Genomic DNA, 7,825 nt, shown 5'->3' on the forward strand with positions numbered 1-7,825 from the left:
AAAAAAAAAAAAAGAATTGCTGTGCATAAGAGGACACATAAGTACTTAACCCAGAGAAATTCATACTATTTATTTCAAAGCCAAGGTCATTCCCTTCGGCAGCCTGTGCTGGAGTCTGTGGGCTAAAGGGCACAGTTAGCGCGAGGTTGAAAGAGTTATTTCTACTTGGTGACTAACCCCATTTGATTGTCTTAAGTGCATCTGGCTCCTGGAGTGTGCTTTTATTTCAGATGATTATGAATGTTCCGAGTGGACTCATTGCAGCCACCTGGCTTAAGGACTGTAAGGCACTTCGGAAATCAAATTTCAGGAGAGAAGATTGGTTTGAGAAACAATGAACAAGGAGAAATCTTCCCTTTGCAGAGCTGCTGTGTGTCAAAGTTTATCCTCATTATATTATGGTGGGAAGAAAAGAACAAATTAAGACATTTAACTGCTTAAAATGTGAGACCCAATTGCATTTCACACCACAAATCTTGTTACCGGACCTGTGGGCTTACCTTTTCCCTGTGTGAAGTCTGGTACGTGCTAGCAAACAACGTTTTTTAAAATCAGAGAATGGATCTGGGCTGAGTGGATAACCACCGTTCCACGTTCTCTTCCACATAAGAGAAGATCCCATAGAATCCACAGAGTTCTGAAATTAGATCAAATGTCCCTACAGAGAGGAAGACCTTAAAATCACCTTCTTACCTGGCCCCCACTGCTAGCACCAGCAGGCTTCCAATTACTAGCAGCTCCATGACTGCACAATTTCTAACTTCCAATATAAGGGGCCATTCAAATGCTCAAACTATCCTTTCACAATTGGCTTCCCTAATGAAAACCATTAAGGGCTCAGTGATGTTCCAAGAACTCTTCTTCCAAAAAAAAAGAGAGAGAGAAAGAGATAGAGAAGGAAAAATATTGGCTGCTTTTCTTTGGCCAGTAATCCACGTATTTTAATTGAATTTTGATGAGATGATGGATGTTGTGTTGTATTCCAAGTCTATATGCTAAATTAACAAGCCTGTCTGCTTAGCTTCCTCTTTTGAAGGCACACTGAGCTGAGTTTCTGCTAATTCTCTTACACAAAGTGTGCTGTGGATGTTTCAGATTCTCCTTTAGGGTCTGGAATCACCATTTTGTCCAAGCTGGTGCCAGACTAGAGCACAAACTATCTGGTTTGAGGAAGAACTCGTAGCTGAATGTTGTTCAATCAGCCAGGAAGCATAAATCTTAATATTTCAAAGGCATCCACTAAGGCATTTAAAACTTTCTAACAGTATTTTTAAAGACTTATTTGTGCATCTTTTTATAGGAAGAACATGTCTCCAATGTTGAGTGCAAGTAGTTCATATTTGTCTACAAAATAAGAGTGATGAATGGAGCGATCAAGAAAAATAGGTAATTTCAGCAAATTTTGGCACACAATTATTCATTCGCTTCCCAAGTTTTCTGCTCTAAAAATCTTGGGAATGAAACTCTATAACTCAAGCTTTCTCTTTGTTCTGAATAGTTTCAAAGCCACAGTCTTGAATGTCGACCTACTCCCCAAAATATGGAGCGCTCAGAAAAGGGACAGAGTATTGCTGTTTTGCTACTCAGAGTTTTTACATTTTGGCATAATGGCCATTTTACTTTTTAAATTTCTAGATGCAATAGGCCCACCCAATAGTAAAAATAAATATAAGTTGGTTCATGATTCTAGCACCAAAAAATAGCTTAAACAAAGGGCAATTACCTACTTCCTGCAGGCTGTACAGGTTGGATGCATAGTTGTCCATTAGAGACACAAAAAGGACGCAGTCTGGACCTGAAGCCTGGGTCCCACACGATTCCCAGGTGGCCGCGGACGGACACAGGCCCGGAGCTTGGGTTTGCTCTGGGAGAGCCTGACCCGCTGACATCCTGGGAACCAGGTCCCAGCTTCAGGCAAACTCCTCTTACCTGTCTCGGTCCAGACTTCATCCCATGAAATAGATCAGCCACCAAGAGTCTTTGCAGCCCATTTACTCCCATGACGTTCCCTTTCCTGGGATACGAACTGTTAAAAGTTGAATTTCCCCTGCCCCTTGCCCACTCATAGGTTGAAGTCCTAGTCCCTAGTACCTAAGAATGTGACCTTATTTGGAAATAGGGTTGTGGCAGACATAGTTAGCTAAGATGAGGTCATCCTAGAGTAGGGGCCCCCAGTCTTCATATAAAGGGGGAATTTGGATGCAGACCTATGTGCACAGAGAGAACACCGTGGAGAGACGAAGGCAGAGATGTGGGTGGTGCTTCTATAAGCCAGCTAACCACCTGAAGCTAGAGGACAGGCACGTCACGAATTCTTCCTCCGAGTCCTCAGAAGGAACCAGCCCCCTCAGCAGCTTGCTCTCAGGCTTCCAGCCCCCAGAACTGAGACAATACGTTTCTGTTGGTGACGCCACAGAAATGGTACCTTCTGTTTGTGGTGCCTTGTGGCATCAGCCCTAGCAAACTGCTACACTCACCCAGGCTCCTTCATTCAAATGCTCCAGTAGAAATCTAAGTTCCAAAACAGATGTCAGACACCTTTATCTTCAGTGAAGAGCCAGTTTGTCATGTCTGGGGTCAAGGAACGGTATAAAACAATATAGCCAAAAAGCCAAAGTTCTCCCCTATTCCTGAGGCTATGAGCTACCACTGACATTTAATGGAAAACACTGAACAAAAACCTCAGCTGTGGCTGATGTTTGCACATCTCTGCAGAGATCGAGTAAATCACCTTGTCTCCGGGTCTTACCTTGCTCCAGTGTCCGGTGACAGTCTTAGACGTGACAGTTGGTAAGGTCCCCGTTACTTCTGCATGCTATTAATTATTATAGTGTTACTTCTTGTTGTAAAATAACATTCTTGATGCAAAATATTTTTCAGAAGCCATAAAAAAAAATAAAGTTCACAGATATTCCCAGCACTCAGGAAAAAAAACACTCTAAAATTTTTTGGTTTATATACTGCACGTTAATTTGATAAACCACTGTTATCTGAAATGTTTATTTGTATCCAACATACTTTCAAAGAGGATTGCTATGGTTTTCATAAATGCCTAATATTTTTTAAGAAACTGCTGAAATGAGGCTGAAAGTGGACAGGCTTGGTCATGGATACAGGGAGTTCACTGACCAGAAACAGTGATGCCAACAAGAGTGGCTACAGGTGAGCACCAGCATGTAGCTCATGGTGGGAGGGGCCTTGCCTGTTTGTCCCTGGATCCTTCTGTGGCTTCTCTAGGTTTCTCGTAGAAATTTCCCTGGAAGGGAGCTATGAACCAAAGGCAATTATCTGAGACCTTTGTAGGCTATTCAACAAAACGTGTCTACCTAGAACTTTCCAGGCTACCTAGTGACGGTCACCTAGGGGCACGGTCATTGCTGAGGGTGACCACAGTTGCCAGGTATGAGTCGTATTTGGTCTTCCAGAATAGCTGGTGATATTTCTAGCACCATGTCTCTTGGTAGCAAATATTTTCAAGCTGTTTTCAGATTCTACAGACACTTGCCAGTGCTCTCTGTGAAATAAATGATTTAGTGGAAAAAAATAGGCTGATGTTTGCAGCGGTCCAGAGTCAAAGCTGCTGGCTTAGTGCTGCACGCTCTCCACTACAACCTTCCGATCTACAGAAAACTGCGATTTCAGAAAACCAAACTGGACTTCGGTTTTGATCCAGTTTGTCTCTGAAAATTGTACTTTGTCTCAAACGAGACAAACGATAAGCTTTTTCTCTTGCCAGTTACTAAAATATTAAGTGCTACGTTTATCAGAACTGAGTACCCATTGAACGACAAATTCCTTCTACCAGTTATACCATCTATCATTACTAAGTTTAATTTCACTCATCCATGAATATGTATTGCACATCTATTATGTGCTAGACACCAGGGGTGCAAAGTGGAATGAGATAAACATGGTACTTTTCCTTAAAGATTCTCTAGGCTAGAGGCAGGGAGTGCTAGACAGATAATTACAGCACAGCATGATCGGTGCTGTTATAGGGGAGGGCTGACATCCTGCATGGCTTATAGTACGTGCTCAATCAAAATTCGATGGATGAAAGAATTAATTAATAATACAGGAGCATGTGGCAGGGGCAATCAGTCCAGCCTTGGAAAAAGGCTTCCATAACGAAATAATATTTAAATTGAGATCTGAAGGATACGTAGAACTTTGAAAAAGGAGGAAAGGAAAGGAACAGTTTAGGTAGAAAGGACAAGTTCAAAAGCAAAGAGTCAAGAAACAAGACACCCTGGAGAAACTGAATTAAATCTAGGATGGTTGGAGTGCAGAGTCATATAAAGTAAGGCTGGAAGAGAGGCAGAGGCCAAAGTCTGCACAGATGTGTAAGAATGTTAAGAAGGGAATTTTATCCTAAGAACAATAGCATCCATGGGAGGGTTTTGGGCGGCTGGGAAAGATCACATCTTTGCATTTCGGATGGTCCCTGTAGCTGCAGAGCAGATGTGATAGCAGAGCCAGGGATGATAGGAATCTGCACTGGGCAATGGCATACACTACAGAAAGAAGGGCACCATTCAGGAAGTATTTAGGGGGTACAATCCAAGGGGCTGGGAACGAGATGTGGCAGATGAGGGAGATAAATGAAGCGATTATCTCCAGGTATCTAGGGATACGGTTTTCGCCTATTGCTGCATAACAAACCATCCCACATTTAATGACTAAGCAAATTGTTTAATAGTTTCTCATGATTCTGCCATGGATGGTGCTGGGCTGATGGTCCTTCTGCCGATCTTGCTCCGGCTGTGTCCTGTGCGGGCAGTCGGAGGGCAGCTTGGGCTGGGACGTCCAAGACAGCTTCATTCACGTGTCGGGGGCCTTGGTGCAGACGGCTGGAAAACGGGGCTCAGCTGGGATGCTGGGAGAGCTGGGACTCTTTCCGTGTAGACTCAGGTCCTGTCCTCTCCAGGGGGTCTCTCCAGAAGGATGCTGGGGTATTTCAGGTGGCAATTTAAGGCTCCCAGAAGTGCAAGAGGAGAAGCTGCCAGTGATGTCCTTTCCCCCACGTTATTTCCGTTGGTTCTAAAGTGGGTCACAAAGCAAAGCAGGTTCCGTGTGGGAGAGTCTACACCTGACTATGCACGTGGGGAGGTGGGTTCATCGGAGCCATCTCTGGAGGCTAATTATAACGTACGGTGCTGCCATTCACTGAGGACGGGAAAACCGGAGGAAGAGAAGCCTCCAGGGAAGGGGAGCTTTTGAGTGGAATTTTGGGTGGACTGAGCTTGAGCTCCGTGGGACACAGCCCACAGGGAGACACGCATGTACAGGGATGTGTAAGTCTGAAGGAAGACAGGACTAGAGACACACGTTTGAGAGTCTTCATATGATCGTCATTGAAACAGGAAGATTGTATCAAGTGAGAGGAGAAGAAAGCCCGGGGTAGAAAACTGAGAAACTCCAGTATGGAAAGATTGGGGAAGGGGAAGAGGAACTCCAAAGAGAGACTGAGAACATGAAATCGAAGGAGTGGCAGGAAAATCAGGAGAGCTTTGAGCTGCATAATCCAAGGCAGGTTGACAGGGTTGGATGCCTTCGAAGAGGCTGTGACTCACCACAAGCTGGGTGATGCAGCAGTAACGAGAAAGCCCCCCAGTCACAGTGGCTTCATAGCAAAAGCTTGTTTCCCCCTCAGCCTGCACAGGACTCTGAGCAAACTCACCTCTGAGCAGTAATCCAAGATGCGGGCTGGTTCCATCCTGTGTCTCTGCCACCTTCAGATGAGACCTCAACAGCCACCAAGACGGGGGGAGGGGGAGCAGGAGAGCTCACACATGCTCTTCCTCGCTTTGGCACGGAAGTGGCACGTGGCTTTCCCTTCAAGGTTTTGGCCAGAGTGGATTGCAAACTAACCACAGGGGACGCCAGAAAATGCAGTCCTCCTGCACATCCAGGAAGAGGAAAATAATTAGAACCCAGTAAACATATAACATTGTCTTTGCCACAAGATCATGTAAGGTGAGGACTGAAAAGTGTCTTTTGGATGGAGCCACAAAATTATCTTTGTATCCGAAGCAACTCACCCTAATAAGCCCTCAAAAAAGATGCGTATTGAGATGCCTAAGTAACTAGTGCATGTTTGATAGTGTGCTAAGTCTTGTTCTAAAATAATCCCTAATAACTCTTCCGGCCCTAAGAACCTTAGCTCTTAATGACCAGCTCTCCAAGCCTGTAACACCCACCAGAAATATGCAGCATCCGTAAGGTGCCTTCCATCATCGTAAAAGCCGATTCGGGTGAGCCGCGGTCAATCTGGCTGACTTTGCCTTTTCAGACAGTCAAAACCATGAATCAACAGAGGCAGTGGCCGGGTGGAGGCTCTAGTCTAAGCCAGAATCTTTAATTGCATTGTCTTTTCTTATGACAAGTAATTAGAAATGACTGTTTCCTACCAGTCTGAATTACAAGACCATTATTTCCCTTTTACAGTCACTGGCTGCTTGGCCTTGCAAGACTGTGGCATTATTAAAAATACTCTGATTATCGGAGAAAGTGGCTACTGGGAAGAAATCTTCCAGCTTTGGGGGTCAATTGTAGTCGCAGGGGCGGGCCAAGCGGAGGGAGAGGAGGTTCCGTGAGGACCCCCTTGTGGGTTTTCCAGAGGGGGATCCTGGGAATGTTGGAACATCTCTCCCCAAAAGCCTCCTTTTCAAACCAGCTCCTCTCCTCATGCGTCAATTAACCAAGAATACAAACATCACAAAAGGCAAGGGAGTGACAAACAAGAAGGAAGACGGTGCTTCCAACTGGAAGAAATGATCAGTCAGGGCCCATTAGTGGGGAGACCACTCCCTCAACCGGGGAGGCGGAATTTCAATCTTAAGCAAATGAAAACAAAAGAGGCCTGGGGGAAACCAGCCCAGGGGAGTGTTGTAGGGGGTGGGTAAACATCATGGTGTCTGGTGGGCACCGTTTCCCCTAATGACGGGAAAGTATCAATTATTTTAAAAACATTAATGCGGAGAGTAAAAGAGTCATTCGAATTACAGTCCTGCTCTCCTTCTGGCAAAAATCAACCTAAGAAAAATAAGAAAGCCCAAGCAAGGGAGCACAGAACGCAATGAAACTTTTCACAGGGCACATTCATTCTTCACGGCCACAATGCAGAATTCCTGCTGCTGAGACGATGCTTCCTGCTTCCCCCAGGGCACATCTCCAGGGGAGAATGCTGAGCTAAAAGCTTACGACTGCAACATTTCTGTTTAATCCCCTGTGAGGTCTGTTAGGGTTCACAGGACAGTGTGGCCGCATGAACGTGGCGGTTTCTTTGGCACAGGTGCCCGGCGAGGAGGACGGAGGGAGGCTGCTCTGCCCAGGGAACGTGACTGATCCCTGTGTGTCCACGGGACAGAGGAAGCGTCACCACGATCCGCGCCAGGCCATTGGCAAAGCCACGTGATCAGGGAGCAGCAGCCAGAGCAGCAGATGCACCTGGGCATTTTGCCACCATGCACGGGCCTGCAAATGGCCATGGGACGATCTTGGGTCCCCGCTGTAAACATACAATGACCTGCGATGACCAGGACAGTGAAAAAAGGGAACCGTAAAACACAACCAACCAAGAAAATGGTTTCTCTTGTAGATAAGAAAATTAGGCCAGGTGCGGTTGCTCACGCCTGTAATCCCAGCACTCTGGGAGGCCGAGGCGGGAGGATCGCTTGAGCTCAAGAGTTCGGAGACCAGCCTGAGCAAGAGCCAGATCCCATCTCTACTGAAAATAGAAAGAAATTAGCTGGATAGCTAAAAATATATATAGAAAAAATTAGCCGGGCATGGTGGCGCAAGCCTGTAGTCCCAGCTACTCGGG

Source organism: Lemur catta, chromosome 19, assembly GCF_020740605.2.
Source record: "Lemur catta isolate mLemCat1 chromosome 19, mLemCat1.pri, whole genome shotgun sequence".
Taxonomy (NCBI): domain Eukaryota; kingdom Metazoa; phylum Chordata; class Mammalia; order Primates; family Lemuridae; genus Lemur; species Lemur catta.